The sequence below is a fragment of the Armigeres subalbatus genome, chromosome 2 (assembly GCF_024139115.2).
Source record: "Armigeres subalbatus isolate Guangzhou_Male chromosome 2, GZ_Asu_2, whole genome shotgun sequence".
Taxonomy (NCBI): domain Eukaryota; kingdom Metazoa; phylum Arthropoda; class Insecta; order Diptera; family Culicidae; genus Armigeres; species Armigeres subalbatus.
Genome location: NC_085140.1, coordinates 197,164,561 through 197,191,786, shown reverse-complemented (window position 1 = coordinate 197,191,786; position 27,226 = coordinate 197,164,561). Strand labels below are relative to the sequence as shown.

General features: G+C 36.6%; 1 protein-coding gene across 7 annotated transcripts in view; it reads left to right on the top strand.

Annotated features, from left to right (window-relative positions):
* The window catches only part of LOC134211470 (uncharacterized), a 161,442-nt gene that overhangs the window by 30,640 nt on the left and 103,576 nt on the right, over nt 1-27,226 (top strand). Inside the window, exon 3 of one of the 7 annotated variants that reach the window (XM_062688347.1) lies at nt 12,032-12,083. The exons of the other annotated variants lie outside the window; for them this stretch is intronic. The gene's annotated coding sequence lies outside the window, so the exon portion shown is untranslated. The remainder of the gene's footprint in view (nt 1-12,031; nt 12,084-27,226) is intronic. 7 annotated transcript variants of the gene reach the window in all.

The window sequence follows — 27,226 nt, the reverse complement described above, 5'->3', positions numbered from 1 at the left end:
TTGTACACCGTCGAGAGTTTTGAGCGCAGGCATACTGCAACGAGGTAGTGGTCGGATTCAATATTCGCACTGCGGTAAGTGCGGACGTTCGTGATGTCGGAGAAGAATTTACCGTCGATTAGAACGTGGTCGATTTGGTTTTCCGTTTCTTGGTTAGGTGATCTCCATGTGGCCTTGTGGATATTTTTGCGGGGAAAGAAGGTGGTTCGGACTACCATTCCGCGGGAGGCTGCGAAGTTTATGCATCGTTGGCCGTTGTCATTCGATACGGTGTGCAGACTATCCGGTCCGATGACCGGTCTATACATTTCCTTCCTTCCTACATGTGCGTTCATGTCACCGATGACGATTTTGACGTCCCGCAGTGGGCATCCATCGTATGTTTGCTCCAGTTGTGCGCAGAACGCTTCTTTCTCGTCGTCGGATCTCCCTTCGTGTGGGCAGTGCACGTTGTTGATGCTATAGATGAAGAAACGGCCTTTAATCTTCAGCTTGTACATCCTTGCGTTGATTGGCCGCCACCCAATCAAACGATGGCGCATCTTACCCAGCACTATGAAGCCGGTTCCCAGCTCGTTGGTGGTGCCACAGCTTTGGTAGAAGGTGGCCGCTCGATGCCCGCTTTTCCACACTTTCTGTCCTGTCCAGCAAATCTCCTGCAGCGCCACGACGTCGAAGTTGCGGGGATGTAATTCATCGTAGATCATCCTGTCGCAACCTGCGAAACCTAGCGACTTGCAATTCCATGTTCCAAGCTTCCAATCGTGATCCTGTATTCGTCGCCTAGGTCTTTGCCGATTATATCGAGTCGCATTATCTCTTATATTGTTCGTAATGATTGGTTTTCTAGGCGGCTTATTGGGCCAGCGCAAACCTCCTGTCTCGTCGGAGGGCCGTCGTGTCAGGGCTGTTTAGCGTCCCACCTAACACCAGGACTTGGGCTTGTGCGCTTTGAGCGGCACACGGTCGCTTTGGTGGGGCCTACTTGCGGATACATGCAGCTTTTTATAGAGGTTTAACAGGGCCCACTGTCAAACCCCACCACATCCTAGGCAAGCCCCACAACTCGCAGATGGCCTGGGGAGGGATCGTCAAGCCCTTGGACATAGTCCCTGCTGCCCTGAATCATCGTAGTTCCCCTTCGTAAATTAACAGTAAATAATTACCGTTCAACTCATAGAACAATGGATACTCTTGCGTGTGTAAACAATAAATGGCCCCAAATTGATTTCAAACACTTTTTGAAGCGATTTTGTTTGGGAAATGAGTGAAATGTTCCGTATTGTAATGAAAATCTTAGACGTGATGCATTCCTTTAAATTCACAAACAAGTTAATTCGCGCAAGAGCGCTCAATGATTATGATTTATGAATGATTTGACCAACACTGCTTTTCGCGAAAGTTTTCAGTAATCAATTACAAAAATGTATAACCGCAACGGGTTTCGAACCTAGAGCATCAGCAAAAATGGCTAAGGGATACGCTTATTATAACCATACATCGACGGCATAATATGCAATTTTGGGACACCCTACTGCATATAGGAGTGAGGTTGTTATTGTATATTGGTTGAGGTTGTATATTTCATAAAGACTACTCTTTTTAAATTTGCAATGGCACGAACAGGATGAAAGAAATGAGAAAACAAGCAAATCAACTATTCGTGGTACTGGTAGTGAGGAAAAAAATGAACATTAGAAGTGCTGGGAAAAACTTAAATTCTCAAATCTCATCCACGAATCAAATCAAGCGGGAGTTAAATACCACCGGACGCATGGCCTAGAGTATCGTTTATGATTCGACAAGCGGTTAATAAAACCATACGTAAACATAAATAACGTCACTATTGGGTTTTGACGATTTTTGAAGCGAATTCATTTTTAAGCGAATGAGCGAACCTATGCGATTCTGCGTAAACAACTCAAGCGCGATGCTCTCCTTGTAGAATCGTAAGCAAGTTAGGTTAGCTCACGCATGAGATATGCTCACCAAGATCGAGATATGAATATGATTCTACCAACACTGGTTATTAAACCTTTATTTCTTTCCCGTGAAACGATTTTTTGGCGGAAATTTGCGTGAGTGAGCATTCTCTGCTTGAAAGAATGAGTAAGAATTACGATCCCTGATAGATTCATATTTTCATCATAAACTTTTCAATGCAAATGCCGATTTGGGTTAGTATTTCTCATCGAGCTATAATTGTTTATAGGCCATTCCAATCGACTCTCTAAAGACATCCCCATCTAGCCATCATGTCCTGGGTGGCTAGAGATTAGCCACCATGTCCTGGGCGCATAGACCGCTGAAAGTTTCATGAAATGTCAACAATCGTCACTATCCACAAAAATGAATAAGCAGATTTACTTTTAAAATCTGTTCATATTGTTCACGGTGAAAAAAAGCAAATTGATAATCTCGATGCAATATTCACCGTTTAGAGTAAGTTTTCAATCAATAAAACTCATTAGTCCTATTGAGTGCAATTCCTTGATAAAAGTTGCATATTGATCAAGGCTGACATTGGATGTTCTACGATGTCAAGCTTTTCCAATTTTGACGAACGTGTAGTATTCAAGATTAACAGTGTAGACTTGTCAGTGGGGAGTTTGAAATTAATGTGTAGTGGAGGATGGTGTTGTGCGTGGGGAGACGAATAAACTTGAACTAGAGGAACCCTCAGAAGATTGTTGTATACATATAAATATCCAGATATCTTCTTCTTCTTATTGGCATTACATCCCCACACTGGGACAGAGCCGCCTCGCAGCTTAGTGTTCATTAAGCACTTCCACAGTTATTAACTGCGAGGTTTCTAAGCCAAGTTACCATTTCTGTGTTCGTATATCATACGTATATAATACTTTTATGCCCAGGGAAGTCGAGACAATTTCCAATCCGAAAATTGCCTAGACCGGCACCGGGAATCGAATCCAGCCACCCTCAGCATAGTCTTGCTGAACGTTATTTTGTGTTGGTGTTGGCTACGCTAAAAACGACACCTTAGCACGGGCCTGTTAATAATTGAATAAATACCTTAAAATCCATATTGTAGTGCTTGGACCTCCCCACGATCAATACAATCCGCTTATAAGACAAATGTATGAAAACCTTCATTTTTTTCAGTCATATCTCTGGAAAATCTAAGACAGGAATCTCCAAAGTGCTCTATACTTTTTCCTGCAGCCCACGAGGGTTTTCGGAATATACACAACATGTGGATCAGCATAACATGACAGGAAATGCTTTCCATCGTTCCCATTTTCTCATTGTATTCGAGAAACCGTTAAAAGACACATCATTATGCTGTTAAAGCGTAGGGGAAATATTGTCAATATGTGTACCTTAAGCAAATCTCTTAATTTAACGATGATTTACTAAGAAAAAATATTTATTGTTTATCAATAATCTAAATCTAACTTATCAATCGTTATATTATTTTTTTTTTTTTTTTCGTAGAACCAACAATAATACAAGAAAACGATTTTATTACAAAACTGAGAATTTCCATCCAAAATAAGCAAAAACACCTGGAAAACTTTCAAAAAAATTTAACTTGAAAACGGCTTGTCCGATCGTTTTGATGTCTTTGGCAAAGTTTTAGGTAATCATTGGGGCTATGTAACTTTTTTGTCCATCGTTTCTCCATTATGACTCATTGCGCAAAAAAATACATATATTATCTGCTACAACATATCAAAAAATATAAATATTGAAAAATTCGTTTTCGAGAAAATCGATTTTTAAGTTTTATTTTCAATACTTGAACAATTTCAGAGAAATCAAAAAATACAAAATTGAAATCTCGAAAAAAAAAATCATGATTTCACAGAGAATTGCTTAAATATTAGTGTCAGTTCTAAATATCTTTCAAGGTAATCAATGTCTTAAACCGATGAGTAAGAGGAGATTTTTTTTTGTATCCAAAGAAAAATGTATTGAAGCTGTAAATCCCGAAATTACGTTACGGGAAGAGCCAAATAACATATTATTTTTACTTTTTTTTAAACAGGGGTTTTGACTTATTTTTTCGCGTGATGGTTTACAAATGTTTATTGGGTTCAGCCGCTTACGATTTTGAGACACATCTATTAAATTATAGCCTATTTGATTTTGCTTTTGTGTCCTTGGCGTGTTTCACCGCTCGCGCTATAGATGACTTGAAAAAAGTGTACAGAAGATCAATTTGAAACTAAATTTAAGCACATTCATCGAAAAATTCTCAATACTTTCTATGAGCACCATGATTCTACAGTCCTGTCAACAATCACTTTGACAAACTTTATACAAAATTGAACAAAATTCCCGTTTAAAAATTAACCCGTTTTAACTCTTTGTCAATAATTATTTATATTATATACCTTCTAATCAATATAGTCTTTTTGGAGTAAGAATATGGTTTTACGACTTTGAAAGTGTGTTTTGTGTCATTTCTTGTTTAAAATAAACATATACTCTACCGTGGGGCATCGAAATCCGTACACTTAAGCACCTTAGTATATGAAAAAGTCATTACAAAATAAGAATCGAATGTAAATAAGACTTTTGTCATTGACTCAGGAGCATGAAGGCTTCTACTTTTGAAGTGTTTCACATTTGCTCATTAAAAACTACGAAGAACATGATAAAATAATGACTAAAATCAACTACTTCTGACTCGAAATCCATCCATCGTGGAAGGATTTCGAATCAAAGGATCAAAATCCGTACAGCTATTATTTAACGAAATATTTAAATTGAAACAGTCTGATTGACTAAACTACCCCTATAAATAGTTAAATACGCACCTTGAGAAGCGACCCCTTCGATTTGTATTCCTCTTGTCTTATGTAATGATTAGCAATTAGCAATTAACATAGTTACTTTTGGTGCAATTATGCTCTACCCGAAAAAAAAATGGCGGCAAAAACTCCGCGTTTGGTGGGTGGCGATTTGTTTTTGATTTTTTCTGTTTTAATTTCAATGCCTTCTTTCCATTTCTTTGAAGCTTACTGCCAAGTATCTGAACAGGATAAGATAAATTAATTCTACATTAATTACCTTTAACTTAACATCCTTTAATTCATTGATATCTCATGATGTGGACGGATTTCGGTGCTGTACGAATTTCGGTCCCGCACGGTACCTTTAACCCCCTTTAATTTATTGATATCTCATGAGGTGGACGGATTTCGATCCCTCACGATACAAAGCTTTTAGTGGAACATCACTTCGAAATTAACATCAACATTTCATCCGTTTGATCGTTGGGTTCAAATTGTTATTCATATTCGCAAGTAGAAGTCCCTTTTGGACTCCCCTATAAATTTTGTCAATACACTGGAGTCGGTTTTTACGCGGCGGATTCGTTCCGCGTAAAAACCACGTAAAAAACAACTTCACTAAAAAATGTTTTTTTTTTGGTTTTCACGTGTTTCCCAACCTTTTTAGAAAACTGCGTGAAAAAACTTTTGAAAAAATCCGCGTAAATCCCGAAAATCACGTAAAAAACGACTTTTGATGAAAAATCGGTTTTTCGCTATTTTCATGGGAAACCAAAGATCTATCGACCTGTTTCAAATATGGTGCATGCTCCTTGTGCTACATAGAATAGAATGTGTATGAAGAATAACTTCTTGGCCATCCAAGTAATTCATGGAGTAAGGCCTTTTGTTCTACACGTGTAACCAAATAGATCTGCCGACCTGTTTCAAATATGGTGTATTAGAGTGATTCAAATTTTGACTTTTTCGCTCCCCTGGGCTTAAACGATTGTTTTTGCTATTTTAATAGTCCTCCCAAATTTTTAGCTGATTTGGATGTAATTTGATTGTGCACGTGCCGTTTGAAGGTTGTATGAAAATTACTATGAGAATTGCCACTTATATAAAGGATCGTTCCGTGAAGCAGCCCAGAATATATTTGAATATATTTAATGCATCGTCATCATAGAATAGATCCTAAGCTGAAAGTCAGTTGTTGTTGCGAAGCAATCTGACTGTTGTAAGCAAAAATATAAAGAAAACAGAAATGCTCATTATTGATATTGATGTTATTCTTTTACGTGTTAAATTGAATTTCCCACAATTCAGTATTTCCATAATAACTTTTATTGCCTGCATCAAATCGTTTAGCAACAACGACGATATTTTCCCTTGTTAAATTTTCTATGCTGCTAATGTATTCATACATTTTTAGAGCTTAATGGGCATTGATGGGGAACGGTTTTTCACAAAAGTTACGGTTTTCATAGTATTTTTCATACAAGCTTCAAACTGCTTGTGCTCAGTCAAATTACATCCAAATTAGCTAAAAATTTAAGACGAATATTAAAATGGCAAATGCCATCGTTTAAGCATAAGGGAGCAAAAAAGTCAAAATTTGAATCACTCTAATGGTGTATGCTCTTTATGGTATATAAAATAGAATTGGTACGAAGCATAACTTTCTGGCCATCCAAGAAATTCCAGAAGTACGGCCTTTTGATCTACACGCGTAACCAAGGGTCTGTCCCCCTATTTCAAAATGTGGTGCATGCAAAGCGACCCCAGTGTATTACTATTTCCTTTCTAACGAAAACATCCCAACAACTGGAGAAATTCATCAATTTCGAGTTTTAATAGTTTTTAAATAAGAAATTAATCACAATCTAGACATCGTGGCGGTGCGGTAGTGGCGCCGATGGCCTGAGCATATTATGTATTATGCGTAGTATGTTGAAGAAGAAGAAGTTGATGATGATGATGATGATGGTCTTGTCACATACCCTTAAAAGGCTTCGAGGTTTGGATTCCCGCTCCAGTCGCGAAAACACTCCGACAAACGAAATATTCCTCACAAGTCCACTGGGTATTGATCGTTATCTCACGTAACTATTCACTCTGAACAACCATTCGATGAAGAAGTCTCCGTATGTATTAGACGATTTCCTGATTTCTTTATTGATTCCGCTGATATCTATTTTTCTCCAGATTTTCAGAGCCTTGACCTAAAGTTTTCTGAATATTTTCAGATATTTTTGATTCCGTAGATCAGCGGTTCTCAACCTTTTACTTGGAAGGTACTCATCCCGAGCGTAAACAAGTTTATATTACTCTTATACAACCAAATTCAATCATACATAAATAACCGCAACCAGGGTTTGCAGAAATCGCTCTCAATAGATAAAAGATAGGCAAAAACTGTACCGAATCATAACAAGCCATGATAACAAATTTATCAAACTTGTATACAAGTGCGACAAGACAGCTCCCACAGAGAGTGATGATTTTCGCTTTGTTTTCGCTCATTTTGTGTTGGGAACCGCACAGCTGTGTAGAACAAGTTGAAATGCATCTTAGGAACCAGTGCTCCCCGCGTTTGGAGTATCATGAGGCATAGGCCTCCGAATCAGTGCTTTATCAGCTTGCGAAAAAAAAATCTCTCAAGGTATGCTACATATCGTACATATATATATACAGAGATGATAGGTGAGAGACTTTTTCATTCTCTTTTGAACTCAATTCCTGACCGCAACCAAATCAGTCTTAATTGTGCTGCTAGGAACAAGATAGGTATATGAAAAATGGACCTGAAAACTAACGAGATAAATGCTGCTGTGCAAGTCAGTCCCATCTGTATATGGATGCGAATCATGGCAGTATGGTTCTCCAAAAAGTTGTCTGATGTTTTCTTTATTCCATGAAGCATTCTAATTCAAATCAAATTTATACATCAAGCTTTATACAAGACTTTGCGGACTTTGGAGATTTCAGAGCCTCTTCAAAGTAGGATTCCGAGCCTCTAGAAAGGAGGTATATGAGCATTTTAAACGAAGCTTCTTAGCATCTTGAAAGGAAGTTTCTAAGTCTTTTGCAAAAAAAGAATTCCAACCCTCTCGAAAGGATATTTCCGAGGCTCTTTGGAGGCTTCCAAACCTCATGAAACAAGGTTTCCGAGCCTTTGAAAGAAGGTTTCCGAGCCTCTGGAAAGGAGTCAAACGAACTTTTTGAAAGAAGGCTTCCGAGCCTCTTGAAATAAGGCCTCGGATCCTCTTGAAAGGACGTATTCGAGCATCTCGAAAGGTAACTTCCGACCCTTTTGAAAGCAGGCATACGAGTCTCTTGAAAGGAGGCTTTCAACCCTTTTAAAGGAAGCTTCTGAACCTTTTGAAAAAAGGCTTACGAGCTGCTTGGAAAAATACTTCTGAGACACTTAGATGGAGGCTTTCAAGCCTCTTGCAACGAAGCGTATAAGCTTCTCGAAAAAAAAACTTCATGTTTCTCAAATGAAGGCTTTTGAACCTTGAATTCTAGATTTTAGTTCGAAAGCATATTCTTAACATATTACTCAAGATATTGTCTCAATTGAGTAAATTACATTCTACAAATTTGTTCATTCAATGTTTTGTCTTTTTGACCTTTTTCCCACATTCTTCATACATTATTCTGGTTGAGGGTTGGGTAAGAAAAAAGGTTTTGATATGCTGATCGCTATACAAAGTTTTATAATTAAAAGTTACAAAAGTTTTTATTGGAATTGTAAAAAACAAGGTCAAAATCTGTAATATCAACTAAACTTTAGCTACGGCGATTGCTTTTAGAACTATGTTGTTTAAAAAATATTAGCGGGAATGAAAAAAATCACACGAATATTTTGTTCAAATGTAAAATAATTATCAAAAATCATTTTGTTTGATGCTATAAATTTCAATATGGAATAAAAGTCCAATTTTGCTGATACACAGTTTAAAATTGCTACGCGACTCAAGATAGTAAGCATGCTTAGAACCACTGTTTAAAGGTAACTATTTAAAAGAAGATTTTTAAGCAAGCACATATCGCACGACCTTCCTTCTCCTGTTTGGCAGGATTGAGCTTTCAGTGAAAAACAATCAGATTTTGTGATTTTTATGAAAATTGAAATCAGGATGAAAAAATCCCGGTTTAAAAGTATGCGACTGAAATGGGCATAGTGTGTGGGTAATTATCCAAATTCAATGCATATATTTTTTATTAGTTGATCTTTGAGGTAGCGACGCATCCTGGACGCACAATGGTGTCCATTTTATCCTGGACAAAGACGTTGATTGTGTTTTATGTTTCACTGCACAATTGGGATTGCCCGATAGTAGGTTGAAATTTTTCTGTTTCCGATTCCTCAACAAGGGAACCTAGCCAACAGCGAATTATTAATATCGCGGCGAGAGGCTGACCCTGAAATTAATCGACAGTGGACGACGTGCAAGCAATTCGCCCTGTTGACTCTTGTCACGTAGCCAAAGGGTTATTGCATCGATAGCAGAATTTATGCCACCTTCGGATGGCACTCACTGGTGGTGGGGTCTAGCGCTGCATAGTATAACAAGAACACGTTATGATATCAGACTTGCATTCGTGGTCACCAACAAAGCTGGAATCGTGCGGTGCAGCATGTCAGTCTTGCAAGCGACACATTCGTTGGTGATCAAGTCTACGAGTAGAATAATAGTAATCCAGGACTTCGGTATTACTAGAATGACGAACCCTTTTGAACCTTTTAATATATTTCAAAACACCCAAGAGTTTAGATTTATAACAGATATCTACAATCGAGAGATTTACTTGCACCAGTTCATCGCCTGGGTGATGTCAACGATCGGTAAATCGTTTCAGTTGTTGAGTGGTGTTGAAACCCATCAAGCAGCGATTAACCCAGTATTCATATCCCATGATAATAGGGCATCTCTTTGTGCAACACGATAATCGGTCCGATATTTTTCACACCGGTCATCCACTCATTCGCATCGAATATTACTCATCGTGGTGGCGACAGTGCGGCATCGGCATCCCAATTGTTTCTGATTTTGCAGCCCCTCGGTGCACTAGAGTCGTCCGTCCGTGCATGCAGCGGCGGCGTCCGGTCAGCACGCTCTAAAGTGCCCATCAGCAGTTGATCTAATTAATCATTTCACACTCGTAGTACTTAGACTGGAAGCATCCAAGACTGATCGACTAGAAGCGAAGAGAAAACCGGACCAAACGTTGTTTGCCTGGTGGAGTCGATTGGGATCTTCTTTTTCTCTAACGAAGAAGATCACATGGCGGCATGGGGTTCAATGTGAGATATTATAAACAGAAGCTCCAACGTATCCACATCACACGGTTTGATGGCACTTTGATGCGAGATTTCTTGCGAGGAGGAAATCAACCCAAATAGATACATAGAGAGATAGGTTGAGCTATAGATCTTCGTCTCAGTGTGAATACGAGTTGTATGATGGAACGGTGATAAACTGGTTATATGATTGAGATAACTTTTTTGCGTCCAGAACAACTGATTTTTACGCTCCAATGGTTTATTATATAATTCAGATTGCTTCCTACTGGGAAAAGATACGCGGAACACTTCAATTCACATATGATTGATCATGTGCCGTACCGTACGCTTTGAATTTGTTGTGTTTATTTTGCACGGATAGTTCGAATTATCCACTTTTATTATTTAATAATGTAGTATAAGTTATCATACAGATTGTATAAAAATGCGTTTTTATTATTTCTTGTTGTTTTTAAAGACATCGCTAACCAACGTATCTCATAATTCAAAGATTATAAAAGATATTCCAAACCATTCTTATCGGATCAAATTATTGATAAAGTTCTTCATAACACATCAGCATGATCCAAGTTGGAAAATAAGACACGCCAAGTTTCAATTGATGCTTGGTTCAATACAGAACAAGAAGAAACGTTTGATGGAAATAGAATACACAATCCTACCGAACAAAGTCTGTCTTAGTATCGAAAACAACACAAATCTAAGCATACAAATCAATCTGTCAAACTGAATTAAAGATCAACATTTCCTTTGAATAAAAATCAGTTTTTTATACACTTAATCCATTGATGTATTTGAGACGAACGTTTGCTATAGTGAGTCACGTCAACCTTTACACCCCACTTCCCCGTATGATACCTCTTGGTGGTACAAAACGGTTCCAATTTGCCACGTTCAGTCACGGTACCACTCGAGGAAAAAGGTGACGCATTCGCTGTTTAAAAATTCATTAAATTTTAATGAAGATTCACGAAGGAGACGGCTAAAAGGAAAATAAAACACTTCGATCGATATGCAGATGAGTCTGGCTCGAGGCTATGTTATCACGAGCGCAAGCAAAGCATTAAGCGATGCTGAGCAAGGCTCCGAAGATCTCAACGCGCGAGCGATCGCGTGGGCAGTGAAGCTCGGCAACACCGTGGTGCACGCTAAGGTTTTGGAGTCGTCATATTGATTTTGTTTCGTATCAAAATTTTGCTACGTACTTTGACATACAAATAATGTCGCATAACATTACATTGTGTGATACTTCGACACACGGATTTACAAATATCTTTAAATAGAACATAATTTCGTGTTGTCTTAGATAACTTATCTTTCCAGTTCTTTTCTTAATGATGTGTGAGTAAACTTTCACGTGTAATGATAATCTTCCTATTGATCTCCACCATTATTGCTGCCGCCAGCCAAGCTTCGAGCGATGAGGAGTTTACAGAGAGTTGACCCAAATATGGGGACATTGGGTTCGATTTATTATTAGTTTGCGTGCCCTTTAGTGCTACGTACACGAATCTGTGGAAGATCAGTAATAAATTATTTGCTGAAATTGGTTTTAACGATTATTGCATTTTTTTAATAGCACATACTGGTACATACGACGAAGAAAATTATTCCTTCGTTTGATAATAAAAGCTATCTCAATAATAAAAATATTTAGAAGAAAAAAACTGGCCAAGCTATGATTCCACCACAGATATTTCTCTATCACGTTCGAATCCTTGCGATACTTACGCTTCTGGTTTTACTATGCGGAGGAAGCGTGCATCACAGTTGATCGCAACAGTATTGGCTTTAATGTCAAATAATCGAAAAGTTTTGTGGCACTCACATTATTCCATTATTCTGATAATATATTCCTTTCTACGAAATATAGTTTTAGGAAGAAGCTTTGTACTTACAGTTTCATATTCGTTTTTTTTATAAATTATTCTTCATTATGATACTGAAGAACATTTTATTTATTTTTTCTTTACAGGTACGGATGATCACGATCAAACGGCAGTTGAACAATACAAACAGATTTTAAGGTTTGACATTATTTCACTACTAAATAGATTATAAATGAATGAAGAGGTAGCTTAGGCCAGAGTGTATGTAATTAAGAGTGGCGACATGTGCCGCATTTGACAGGTCTCCTGCTCGTTTGGAACACCATTTTGTATGGGAATGACAGATGAATTTTGTTCCAATTCTGACAGTGTCGCCACTCTTAATTACATACACTCTGGCTTAGGCCTTATTTTTCATCCAGCGGCCCTTTTTTAGCTTTAGGTCTCGTTAATCCATCTTCCTTAACTCTAAGATCTTCTAGTTGCAAAACGCGTCTGCAGAGCAGATTATGAAGGTTTAAATCCCGTCCCGATCCTAAACAAATCGTATTGTATGTTTTTTCGTCATCACTGCTAGCTACATGCCACCTGCATTCGAAATACCCTCATTTACTGTCACTGGTGGTGCCAGAATTCTGGTAATGGTGGGACACCAGCATTTTTGGGAATTGGTTCATTTATGAATTGGCGTCAGTAGTAAGAACTGAATCAATGATTCAAATATAACGAAATGTGTATTGCATTTTATCGTCTATAATTGGAAAGGTCACTAGGATTTTTTTGGAATATTTTTCCAAAAGCTTGCAATTCCTGTGCGATAATGAATAGACAGTAATTGCAAACAGGGTTCGTACTTTTCATTTCGGTGAGACGAAAACAAGCGATTTTCGAGCTGAAGGAGAATATTTTTTCTAAGTCTGTGGCGAGAATCATCTTTCACCAGCTACTTTTTTCTCTAGAACAAGCCTGAGACATAAACGAAATTCTTACCTACTTCATGAAATTTTCTTTTTCCATCATTCTTACGCCTAACTCATTTTTCGCGAAAATTTTCTGTGAACATTTATAAAAAATGTATGACCGCAACGGCATTCGAACGAGAAAACTTTCCGCGGCACTTGCAGTGAGGAAAAAATAGTTATCTGTCATCAGGCCTTTTTTTCTTTTCCGCAAAATTATTTCTCGGTGAAAATTTGCGGGAGTGAGCTGAGCATCCTCTGCTCGTGAGAATGATGGAGCATTACGATCCCTGATTACGAAAGTTTAACTTGTTTTCTACAAACTGATACAGAGTAAGAACTAAGATAAAGCCAGAAATTCTTTTGGAAGAAAATTTAGAAAATTAGAAAATTTCAAAAATTTATTCGTTGATTCCATTACGAGTTTGTTTAGGAATTTCTTCAGAAATTCTTTTAGAAATTCTGTTTAAAACACCTCTAAGAATTCCTTTGAAATGCCATTAAAAATATCTACAGAAATACCCTTCGGATATTCCTTCACGAATTGTTGCAATTGTTTTAGGAATACCTTCGAAATTTAATTTAAGAGAAATCCTTCCTAAATTTCATTAGGAAATTCCTTTTAAATTTCTTTAGAAATCTTTTCTGAAATTGATTTAGAAATTTCTTCGGGATATGTTTTAAGAAATCCTTTACCAATTCTTATGAGAACTACTCGAGAAGTTAATTCCACGTATGAATTAGAAAATTACGCCAGGAATTCCTTTTTGAAATACATCCAGAGATTTCTTCAAAAAATTCTTTGGAAAGGCCTAGGGGAACTGTTCCGTTTTCCATCTCACTGAACATATATTAATCTCATCGCAAAACAAAGAAATACAGCATCAATCTCGTCGCTTCTTTTGCTAACACGCGTGCTCACTGGTAAAAAAAAATCACAAAAATAAGAAACAAACCAAATTCCTTCTCATTGCTTTGTTTTTGGTGGGATGGAAATAGGAGCTATGGGATGAAGTGCCAAACCGTTCCCCTAGGTCAATTTCTCCGGAAATTCCTTAGAGACTTCCTCCAAGAAATCCTGCGAAAATCATTTTTATAAAACCGTATGCAATTTCTTCCGAAATTCCTACAGGAATTATTCCACAAATTTGGTTGGAAGATTTTTTCCGAAAATTCATTAAATATGAAAAAGGAATACTAATACTAATTTTCCAACGAGTGTCTAACGGAATTTCCTAAGGAATTTCCAGATGAAATATCGAAAAAAAAACTCTTAAAGTAATTTCTGAATGGTTCCTAAAATAATTTCTGATGTGAAATCGAAAGAATTCCTGAATGAAGTCCTGAAGAAATTCTGAAGGAATTCCAGGAATTTCTTCCTAGAGGGATCTCTAGGGAAAAGGGAAATTCCTGATTTAATTGCTGAAACAATTTCTTTAAAAAAAAGTTTGAAGGAACTAACTTAACCAATTTCCGTAGGATTCCTAAAGCAAGTAAAAAAATACAAAGAATTCTCTTAAGGAAATTTCGAGAGATTTCTCTGAGATAATTTCCATAGGTATTTCCGAAAAAAAAATCGAGGGAATTCTGACAAAGATTTGTTTTTAATAAATGTCAAGATGCAAGTGTTCTTTAAGGTTTTTCTTTTTTAATTTCCTATAGAAATTTTTTAATTAATTTCTTAGGAAAATGTTGAAAGAATTCCTAGCATTCCTTCTTGGAATTTTTTAAGCAATTTCTTGATGCATTTACAAAACAATTTCTGTACATCGCGATTCGCTGGTTGGGCCACGACCTCGACTCAAGACCCAACTAACGAATTTGGTTTTTTGATTGGGCCACCTGACAGCCATTTGAGCACGTGTATTTCGATTTGAATATCACAAATCTAGACCAACATTTGAAAAGGGCGTAACAGCCAAAACTTATTCCTTGGGATTCCTCGTCTACATATAAAGCTATATACGTAGACAAAGAATCAGAAGGAATAAATTTTGGCTGTTACGCCCTTTTCAAATGTTGGTCTAGAAATGATATCCAGTGACACCTATTCCCGTTTTCCATGTTTACATTGAATTTTGACGTAAGGTTGCTTTTTAGATGGGCCATGACCGGAGGCCCAACTAAAAAGTGACGCAAGTATTCAAATCCCAACCAGCGAATCCCGACTGTATCTATCTCTGAAGTGATTTCCTGAAAATTTCCTGAAAAAATCCCTGCAGAAAATTTCGAAGCAATTCTTGGAAAAAAATAATCAAGTTCCTTAGGAAATACTTATAGGAATTTGTTCGGAAATTCCTGAAGGGACGATTTTCTTACACAAATTTTGGAAGAAATTTTCGAAGGGCTTTCTAGATTTATTTGCGAAGGATTTCTGAAGAAACTCTTTGCGGAATTTAGTAATAAATCGCTGGAGGAATTTCCTGATGGGCTACTTAGAGAAATTATGATGGATATTTTGAAGAACTTCTGGATTACTTATCGAATTAATTGGTTACGAAAAAACATGTGGAAAATTTTCCAAACGAACTTTTGGGTAAATTCATGATATATTACCTGGAGAAATTTCGGAAGCAACTCCTGAAGTAAATACCCAAGAAATTCTTGAGAATATTTGAAGAAGAATGATGGTGGATAGACTGAACATATGTTCAGTGAGATGGAAAACGGAACAGTTTCCCTATTCCTAGAAGAATTCTTCCGGAAAAATATTGAAGACTGAAAAAGGAAATCCTAAAGGAGTTTCTAACGGGAATTCAAAATGATTTTCTAAGGGAATTTCATAAGGAGTCTCCAATGAATTCTCGAAGAGATTCCCAAAACAATTTCCAAAGGATTCCTAAAAGAATTTCTAATGAATTTTCTAAGAGATTCCCGAAATAATGCTCAAAGGATATGTTACAATAAAATTGTTTTACAAACATACAAAAATGTCAATACAAACAACAATCAACGAATTAAAATAACATAACCCTCGTGGTGACCTGAGGGAATCGCCAATGTTGTGCCCATTCCGAGATATGAGGAGGTTTCCTTATAAGATTTTGGTCCATCAGTTTAACCCCGCAAATGTGTTTTTATTTCGTTTTGCATTTTGTCTAGCACAGCACAGCCGTGCTTGATTTGGTGTAGGATTCAGATCCTATTTGGGCACCTCGAAAGTATCGATGCCATGAGGCATAAATAATTTTGATTAATTATTTTTAGAGCGTCTTAGGGGAAATGCTACAAGGTTAAAAGACTATTATTCTTCCATTTACTTCTACTATTAACTTTTTTATGTATAATTTGATGTCTGTGCCTGGAATATTTCAACACATAATAATTTAATTGCCAACTTACAGGCTTTGTACTTCGATTACAGACGCAGAACATTCATCCGTGTCACAAATAATGGTACAGTATCACTTTGACATTTACGAACTGTACGAACAAAAATAAACCGTAACAGATATTCCGAAGGAATTTCAGAAAGAATCTTCGAAGGTCTAGAGGAATTCCTATAAGAATTTTCGAAGAATTCAAGGATATCTGGAGAAATTCCTGAAGCAATTGCCAAAGCCAATCCTAAAGAAACTTCAGAAGGATTTCTCCTAAAGAAATTTCCGAAGGTATTCCTAAAACAATTTCCGTGGGTATACTTGAAGGAACTTCCGAAGGATGTTCTAAAAGAATTTCTGAAGAAGTTTCTAAAACGATTCGTAAAGAAATTTCCGAATGACTTTCAAAATTTTAATTTATATTTTTTTCTTTGAATTTTCGAGGAATTTCCAAAGGAATCCTCCAATTTTTTTTTTCGGAGCTGCAATTTATTTTTTTTTTCAATATTTTTGGAAATATCTTTTAAATTTTCTTGAAAATTCCTTCAAAAAATCCTTCGGAGTGTCTTCTAGCGATTCCTTCGAAAATTTCTTTACAAATTCTTCTAGAAATTTCTTCGGGAATCCTTTAGGAGTTCTTTTGTGATTTCCATAATAATTTATTTTGGAATGCATACGGAAAACCATTCAGAAATTCCTTTAAGAATGACACGGAAATTGTTTCAGCAAACCTTCTTAAATTCTTTAAATTTTTAAAAAGATTTTTTTTTTAAATCTCTTTACGAATTCCTTGGAAAACTGCCTAGGAATTCCTGCAGAGATTGAATTAGGACCTTCTTCGAATTTGTTTTAAGGAATTGCATTAGCATTTTTTTCAGGATGTTATCAAACAAATTCTTACAGTAATTCCTCAAAAAATCCTTTCCGAGACTCTAGAGAGAAAATCTTGGGATTCCTTCGAATTTTCGCTTAGGAATTTCTTCTGAAATACATTCAGAAATTATCTTAGGAATATCTCTTATTTCAAAAATTTTGCAATCGGTTTATGAAATTTGGCCACAATACTCTTTGATATGCAAAGAATTTTTAGTCCAAATTTGAGCTTAATCAGTTATAAAAAGAACCCTGACAATAATAGAACAAAACCTGCCAAAGCCGTCATTCCCCCTAATTATTATCAGATTTCTTTAAAAAAAAACAAAAAAAAAACATTTTTTTGTTTTGATTTTTCATTGCAGTTTCGATATCCAATAATTCATTCTCTATTTAAGGGGCACTCTGATTTGAACATTCATAATTCGTTTAGACGATTTCTCATGAATGGTGCAAACAAGAATTAATTTTTGACATTTAAAACTAATGGCAACCATAGAAGTTATCCGTGAATGAGGCATTTATTAATGATAAAGTACCGAAAAGAGTAACTTTTCGAAGTGCCTTTTTCCACATTGCGACTTATTTTGGTAACTTCCAATTTCTTAAGCATAATGTACGTGTTCTGCTCGAGTTAACGTATACCTATAAAATAGGGAAATGCCATCGACTAGCGGTTTGCACAATTTCTAGAAAAAAATCCCATTCGAATGAGATCAGGTTGCTCGCAACAAGAATCAGCTGATATCGCTTCCGCCCCCTCGTGAATTTGTTTCGATGAGGGCTCTGTTTGTCGATGATCAAGTTGATAGCCTTCGGATGTTGTTAAAAGCCAGTTATAGCTGAGTGCTCACCATACCGTCAGACAACCGTGTGGCTAATCCAACCGTTCCCAGTCGGGAGTCGACAGTTGTTAGATACCGGTACTTTTGTATCTAATTTACGATGATGACGGCTCATTAGAATAACTGGTGTCTTGATTTCATATAATGAAATGCTGCTCTAGCGAATGCTATCCATTGCTGTTTGGTATGATTTTCCAGTAATCAAGCGAAGAAAAGTTTTGAGTGTTTTGCAACAATTACCTTATCATACAAATAATCTTTGTGGCTCAAATCTAACGAACCTATCAATTAATCCACTAAATATCTACAAGTCGATAACCTCTGGCATGGCATTTTCAGCGTAATTCTCACTAGCCATAAATGCACCATTGCATTGTGCAGCACACGGAACGCAAATCAATTGAGTTTTAATGCTTGTGCACTTGATTGCCACCACCAAGCAGCAGAGCCAACAACAGTATCGTCATAAACTGACACTGCATATGCGGATGATGGTGGTTTGATCGCGGTTTTCAGTTTGTAAAAAAAAGAACTAACAGAACCATAGGCATGCCATTCTACCCGAGCAGGTGAACATGTTTGCTGGCAAATCCATATTTCACTAGAAAATAATTCTTGAGTGGCATCTCATCCTACAGTTGGGAGATGATCGGAACGTTATTTTTCTTCAGTGGATTCATGTTCTTCTTATCAGCATTACATCCCCCACTTGGACATTTCCGCCCGACAGCTTAGTATTCATTTCCCGAGTAGCACACAAATTTTAAATTAGTTGCCGAAACTTCAATGTGACCGAATTAGGTCACAAATAAGTTGCTGTAACCAGATTTGATAGAAATGTGCTACATGGGTTAATACTTCCACAATTATTGACTGCAAGGTTTCTAAGCCAAGTTACCATTTCTGCATTTCTATATCATAAAGCTAACACGATAATACTTTTATGTTCATGGAATTCGAGAAAATTTCCACCCGAAAATTTCCGACACCGGACCGGGAATCAAACCCAGCATGGTTTTGCTTTGTAGCCGCGCATCTTACCGCACTTCCACTTCGGACAACTTACACAAAGCTAGCTGGAGATTTTTTTTCTTCTATGTAATCTAAAAAGTTCTGAGATTAATGTTAAGTACTTTTCGGGTATCTAGTACTGAATCTGAAATAACCGACTCATATTCTGCCATCGGATCGAATTCGTTGTGTAAATCAAATCGCCTGAAAAAAAACCAATACCCATAACTCAATCGCAAGGATTTTTTGCGTATGGGGATACAAAACTCGATCTTTGCTTATACTCTACCACTCTGCCAAGGCACCCTGCCGCCAGCCCAAGTGCGTGTCTGTGTACTTACCATCCGTATTATGAACAAACTAGTTTTATCTCACGCAGACATAAATCGGAACTGGCGATAAGTGGGTGTTGTTTTCAATGCCTGGGGAAATTTCCGACAGAATGCGCGCAACCAGAACGATGACTCAGTAGTTCTAGAAATCAAGCGATGGGAGATGCCAGTATCTGAACTAATCTGTACGATAATTATCGCAATGCGTGTACCGTGATGCAGTAGTAAATGCTGCTGTTGTGTTAATTATTATTATTTATCTTTGTTGGGGAGATTTTCAGCCAAACGATCGTACGTTTCATAAATGTCGAATGTTCAAATAATATTGCTGATAGGTATAAAGGCACTAACATTTAAATCAAATATTATAAATCTATATACATATCTTCTTCTATATACATAAAAATGAATTTCTGTCTGTCTGAACCTTATAGACTCCGAAACTACTGAACCGATCGGCGTGAAAATTTGTATGCAGAGGTTATTTGGGCCGGGGAAAGTTCTTAATGTGGTTCGAGGCCCCTCCCCCCTTTGGAAAGGGGGGCTCCCATACAAATGAAACACCAATTTCTTCATAACTCGAGAGTTAATTAGAGAATAAATCAATTTTAGACAAAACGAAGTTCGTCGGGTCTGCTAGTTGTTAATAAAATCAACTGCTTTTGGCACTTCCCCAAATTATCACCCCAAAATTCACAAGGGGTGATAAAATCTGAATATTACTGTACTTATTTAACTTAAATCGTAACTTGGCTCAGAAGGATTATAGTAAATGAAATTTGGAAAATTGGTTTTATGAATATCAAGCTAGGAAACTGTAATTCTTTTTTTGTGTGTGATGCGATGCCAGTATAATAGTGAATATTAGTTGATTGGTCGATTTTCTGACACTTTTTCAATTGACCGGTCGTTAACGCTAATCCACATATTAGTGTGTAGTAATCAGCAATAATCAGTTTGCTCGCAACAAATTTCATATATTTGGTCATTTTTTGCCTTTCTCGTATACTAAGTATACGTAAAAGCTCGGAGACCCATAGTATATACCATCTCTACTACTGCCTCCTGGTACAGATCTAAAAACTGCTCGGCGTTCATGTTTTGGGTGAGCACGTTTAGCCGAAGATTGTCATGTCCATAACGTACAACTGCAGAGCTTCATCACTATTGGCCCTAAGAATAAACCGCAATGCATGCTTGTCCTCCATTCTTATGCGAGTTTGGTAATACTTTCCCTGTATGTCACTACACTGAAGGCGAAACAGGTGCCTATTGTCCAGCCCTATGAAAATCGTGGGAACGATGTCGATCGTAAAGCTGGTGAATACAGTTATTAACTGCGAGGTTTCTAAGCTAGGTTACCATTTTTGCATTCGTATATCATGAGGCTAACACTATGATACTTTTATGCCCAGGGAAGTCGAGACAATTTCCAATCCGAAAATTGCCTAGACCGGCACCGGGAATCGAACCCAGTCACCCTCAGCATGGTCTTGTTTTGTAGCCGCGCGCCTTACCGCACGGCTAAGGAGGATTGTTTTGCTTAGCGGCTTCTAAATGGTCACACAGCTGCTTCACCGTGATGTCGACATTTATAAACGTCAGCGCCCGATCTGCTCTAGACGCTGGAGCGTTCATCACTTTCGTCAGCAACGTGTGCAGCAGCTTCTCAGGACTTACTGAATAGACTCCGATTACTAAAGGACAGTTACGCCAGGAACTGAATCAGATAGAACTCTCGCTTAACTTTTCAAAAGGTCCTAAGTCACATTTTTTTCATGAATTAATTTGAGTACTGCAATCAAAAGCTTTCATATTGGTCTGTTGATTGCGCTATTCAAATTAATTCATGAAAAAAATGTTACTTAGAACCTTTTGAAAAGTTAAGCGAGAGTTCTATCTGATTCAGTTAGGGCCCATTCACAAATTACATAACGCTTTAGGGGGTGGGAGGGTACCTATCAGAGCGTTACGGCCCATACAAATTTCAGAACCCTTTCGTACAAAAAACGTTACGAGGGGGTGGGTGGGGGTTGAAAATGGTCAATTCTTGCGTTATGTAATTTGTGAATGAACCCTTACTGATGCCCAACTGCCTCGAAACGCCGATGTAGTGTGTTGGAATTGGAAGCTACTAACGAATAGCGATCAAGCTTCCGGTGCCTCAAGAAACTTTGGAAGATACTACGACGCCGCCTTCTGTGCTGTCAGTAGAGATGTCGCAAATTAATCGATTACTTCGATTAATTTTGAATCGCTTATTTCCCAACGATTAATCGATTCAATAATCGAGAGGAATTGTGAGTAATCGATTAGTTACTAATCGATTAATCAGAATTTTACGACATCATAAGGATGTCGAAAATTAATTGATTATTTCGATTAATCGATTCACCGTTGTGATAATCGATTAATTTTACTATACAATGATTAATCGATTCAATAATCGACAAGAATCAAGAGTAATCGATTAGTAACTAATCGATTAATCGGGATTTTACATCTCTAGCTGTCAGATGCTCTTTGAGCCTGATTCTCTGATCCGTCGCTGCCCCTCGAGCTTCGAACAACGCGTCGCATCGGCCCGCCACCGGCTCTGTTGCTATGACGGTTGCTTTTCGCTGGATAATTTGACGACTTGCTGCTTTCGTCTTCTTCGCTGGCGTCAGACTGGATGTGCACGAATTCTCGCAATTCCTTCCTCGATTTCATTTGTTTTTGTTTTGTTTGCTTTTATGACCCAGCGGACCCAGCTTACAGCGGGACTGCACCTTTCGTGGACGTACATTTGGTCGAAAGAACATTTGGTCGAAAGCACATTTGGTCGAAGGCGGATTTTTGAATTAATAATCTTGGTACACTTAGTCTAATGACGTTCCGTCAAATGGATATTTGAAAGAAAATAACTTTGGTCAACAACAGTTGAAAAAATAAATGATTTATTGCGGTGTCTAGAAGTCACATAATTATTGTTTCAATATTGTCCAAAGAATAATGGGTTCATAAAAAGAATAAATAATACGAAAACGGTGAATATTCCGAGATTGTTCCCGACTGGATATAGGGTTTGTCGAAACCTTCTAACCCGACTACGATGAATCTATACCACCTGGTCAAAATAAATTTAGTCGTATGATGTATCTTGGTCATTATATATGACGTCGAATAGACATTAGGTCATATTACCATTTGGTCGAAATTAAATTTTCGGCAAATAATAATCGAAATATGGTTGGAAACAAGGAAGACTAATGAACTAATTATTATTTGAATATTGAGTGAAAGAAAGAGTATCAATTAAAATAATAAGAAAACCATTCCATTCGATTACATGTCCCTTCGACTAAACGTCTTTTCAACGAAATGTCATTTGAATAAATGTCAATCAACGAAATGTTCCAAAGCCGAATACGATGAAATATTGGCAAAACAACATTGATATCACTGGTTTTTTAGCTTGTGCCAAAAAAATAATAGAGGCTGTTTGACTATAAGTACCTAATATTTTGCTATTTCTCTCTCTCCAGGGTCTCTAGAAGTTTCTGTTAGCTCAGGTGAAAAATCCTCATTGGCTTCCGTATTCGTTTCTTCATCATTTCCACTGAATTCCTCTAATCAGTTTATCCAGTTTATCCTGTTATAATCTTGTGGATTAGAATTTGGATTTCAAAACCGCGTTCCATCTTTTTCAAAAACTTCTTCACTATCCATCATAAGGGATCCCAAACTTCAGTTAATTTTTGGTTGAATCTAGAAGCACGGTACATGAAAGTAAAAAAGGAGATTTTTCAAAACTGACCAATTCCTTCTAGACCAAACAGCTCCAGGATTCCAAACAAACTTCCGTTTTGGATTTCAAAGCCGCGTTACAGTTTTTTTTTTTTCCAAAATATCTTCACTACCGATCATCATCAAAAAAGAAGATTTTTCAAAACTGACATCTCCAGGACTCCAAACAGACTTTCTTTTTGGCTTTCAAAGCCGCCTTATATTTTTTTTTTCAAAAATTTCTTCACTATCGATCATAAGAGATCCCAAACTTCAGTTAATTTTTGATCTGACCAATTCCTTCTGGACTAAACATCTCCAGGACACCATACAAACTTTGATTATGGATTACAAAGCTCTGTTCCAACGCGGCTTTTCCATCCAAAACCAAAGTTTGTATGTAGTTCTGGGAATGGTCAGTCTAGAAAAAGTTGATCGGTATCGAGCATTTATAATTATTACTTCACTAGTCTGTGCTTCAAGATGCAATAAAAAAAATAACCAAAGTTTGGGGTCCCTGATGAGCCAAGTAGAGGTATGTACGAGGCATTGAAGACGGGCTCTTTTGAGGTCTATATACGGATCTGTAAAGTTACAATCATGTGATATAATTAATTGGGATAGTACTAACTCATCTTATGATAAGTAATCCCGCTTCGACAGTTACAAATTGCAGTACGACCCTTGATAGTATGCATGCTGGGAACAACTGATCTAAACCATCCTTTTCGGGCAGATTTGTATCGTAAATCATATCTTTACAACACATCGGCATGATGAGATGCTAACGGTTTAACCAGATGTAGGTGACTACCAACGATATGAACTCCAAAACAATTTGGAGTGCCTGGAACATTTGCGTAGGGAAAAACTGAATTGTAAATAATACTCTTGGACTCTGTGAGCCTGTATGGACATAAACAGTTCCATATAAGGTGTAGTTTGCCTGGAAGACAAAACGATCTAAACTCCAGGATAATTTGGACAACCTAAAACATCTGAAGTAATACTTACTGTAACATGCCTGTTCACATTTCTGAACCTAGTTCTCGAAAAAAACAGAATGAAAACCGTTTGAAAAACGACGAATATACTGAAGAAACATGAATGCAGTGCCAGGTTAATAACCCCGTAAGATAGGCAATTATTGATCAACCAGCAACGTTTGAAATTTCTATTGGCTTGAACATCCCTAATTCTCTGTACATACTTGTGCCTTGGATTTTAAAGCCGCACACCAATTTTATTCACAAAAAATCTTTCATTAGGGGTCACTAGAGAGACCCCAAACCTCAGTTAATTTTTTATTTCATCTTGAAGCGCGATCCAGTGTTGCGCAGTGCTATTTATTCAAATTTAACCAAAAATCTATTTACGAATTATTCATTTTACTAATTACCCATTAATGACTAAACACTTTCAACATTCAACTAAGTTTCCATTGAACTGAATGTCCATTCGCCTAAATGTTCATTTGACTGAATTCCTATTCGACTAAATGTCCCTTCTACCAAATGTCCTTCCGACTAAATGTCATTCGACAAAACGGAAGGTTTGCTCGATGAATGAAATTTGTGGATGACACCGATTCTCAAAGGCGCGCTACCTAATCAGTTTCTCCTTTAATTAAAAGGTGATAGAACACTAGTACTGAGGTTCAAATTCAAACATCTTTTTGTTTCTTCTAATAAACTTCAAATACGTTTTAGTCTCGAGATCTAATTTCATCACATTAGGCATTTCAGAATCATATCTTTACACAAAGCTGCTGAGAGAGCCAGAGTTCTGGTAATAGTTGGTCATTAACAATTTTGTCGCAATCGTTCTATTGATAATTTGGCGTCAACAGTGCCAACGGTAATTGATTATTCAACTAAGAGATCAATCCGATAAAACGTTGTTAGGCGTTTACAACCTTGTTGTCAATATTACAAAATTTTAATTGAATTTTATCAACTTGAAATCATAAAGTAATTTATTTGAAAAGCTAGAAATTCTTTGAAATGTACTTTTCGAAAATTCCATTGAAAATACCTTTACAATTTTTCTCCGAAATTCGAAGATATTTTAAAAGATTTCTCCCGGAAATTCTTCCAGAGTTGCTTCCGGAATGTCCTCCAGGAATTCCTCCAAAACTCTAGGAAATTCCGAAAGAACGTTTAAAACTATCCTATGACGAGTTTTCAAAGAAACTCCTGATGAAATTATCGACATTCTTTGATTTTTTCAAAAAATCCTTTGGTCATTCGTTCAATAATTCCATCAGAATTCCTACATAGGAAATTCTTTAATTTATGCTTCCTGAAACTCCTTTACTAGTTTCCCGACCAGTAGATAGTAACAGATTTATATCAGACCTTGTTATTCTGTTACAGCAGTTTTTTATAACAGCGGTTGTTATAAAACATGTACCATTAGTAGTTAAAATAACAAAAATTGTAACAAAATCTCTTCTAGTTTTAACAAAAATATTACTAAATATGTTATTAATTGAACAAAATTATAACTCGTTGTGTTACATAAAAAGCGATGAAAATAGCTTATACTATAACAAATTATGTTCTTGCAAAGATTATGATTATCCATAATGTAGGCAATTATCTTGTCCAGCTGGTTCAACTTTGAATGTAGATTCAAGTTATACTATAGGTGGTACCTTACTTTTTTCCAATTTCTATCTACCAAAAATGTAGGCAATTTTTTCTTGGGAAATAAACATAACACATTGTGTTATAATCATATTATGACGATCATGAAATTTCATTTCCCTCATCTTTGGCAGAGAATTTATAACAAAATTATTGCAGGTTTTGTTATTTGTAACACATATTGATATAATTGTGATAAAATTGTGTTATGACTAACTAGTCGGGTTCTTTGAAAAAACTTTGGAGGAATATTAGGTATTTTATTTTTTATTAGGTATTTATAATTAGGTATTCCTTTGAAAACTACTTCAGGGACTATTTCGGAGATTTTTTCGGAAATACATTTGAAAATTGTTTTAGGAATTCTTTCGAAAATTATTTCAGGAATTCTTGGAAATTTCCCTCACAAATTCCTTCAGAACTTCCTCCAGGTGTTCTTTTGAAAAGAGATTCTATTCAGAAACTCATTCGGAAACACCTTTACAAAATTCTTAAGTTTTCTTTTTCCTCTTCGGAAATTTGAGAGATCCTTAATAAATTCCTTTGAAAATTGCTTTAAAAATATTTCTGGAAATTCTTTTATGAAATCCTTTGGAAACTTCATTAGGAATATCTTCGAAAATACATTCATGAATTTTTTCGGAGTTCTCTTTTATGATTTCTTTCCGTAATGCCTATTATCGAGAAATATCTTAAGGACATGTTTCAAAAAACCTTTTCGAATAATTTCGAATTTTTTTTTAAACTAAATTTTGAGAGAACTCTAACAACAATTTTGGAAAGATTTTTTTTAAAGAAATTATATAATTAATATTTGATTTTATTAAAGAAATTTTCAAAGGAATTCCTGCAGCAATTTCCGAAAATTCAAAGAGAATTTTCTGAAGGATTTTTGAAGGAATCACCGATGGAATTTTCTAAATTACTCCTGATGAAAGTTCTTAGAGGAGCTCCCTCCGTCCTAATGCAATTTCCGAATAAATGCTCAATCAAATTTCTGCGGTAATTATTTATTTATTGTTGCATTCATCTGACATTTTTTGCCTACATGAACACTTATTTGCTAATGCCGAGATTTCCCCAGATTTCCGAAAATTCCTCAAATTTTTTTTTCAGAAGTTCTCCATAATTTAATAAATTCGGTTAAAAATCTGTTTTTAGAACAATTTTGACGCAAATTTCAGAGAAAATATTCAATTTGGTAGGTCACGTGCCGTACAGTGCTCCAATTTAACTCCAACAGTGCCCTTTCTCCTTATTAGCGTTAGCGTTACATCCACCTTTAAACATTGTCGCCTCGCTGCATAGTGCTTATTCAGCATTTCCACAGTTATTAAAACGCGAGGTTTCTAAGCCAAGATTTTTATTCGTAATTCATATATCATGAGGCCCAGGCAGGTCGAAACAATACCAAGCCTGAACATTTCTTAGACCGGAAACCCAGATATCGTCAGCATTTGTCTTGCTTCATAGTCGCGCAACTTACCACACGACTAAGGAGGGCCCAACCAGTGCACAGAGCTCAAATCAATCAAGATTTTCTATATCTACTTTATTTTTGATTAATAAGCTCTCTGGAGCTTTG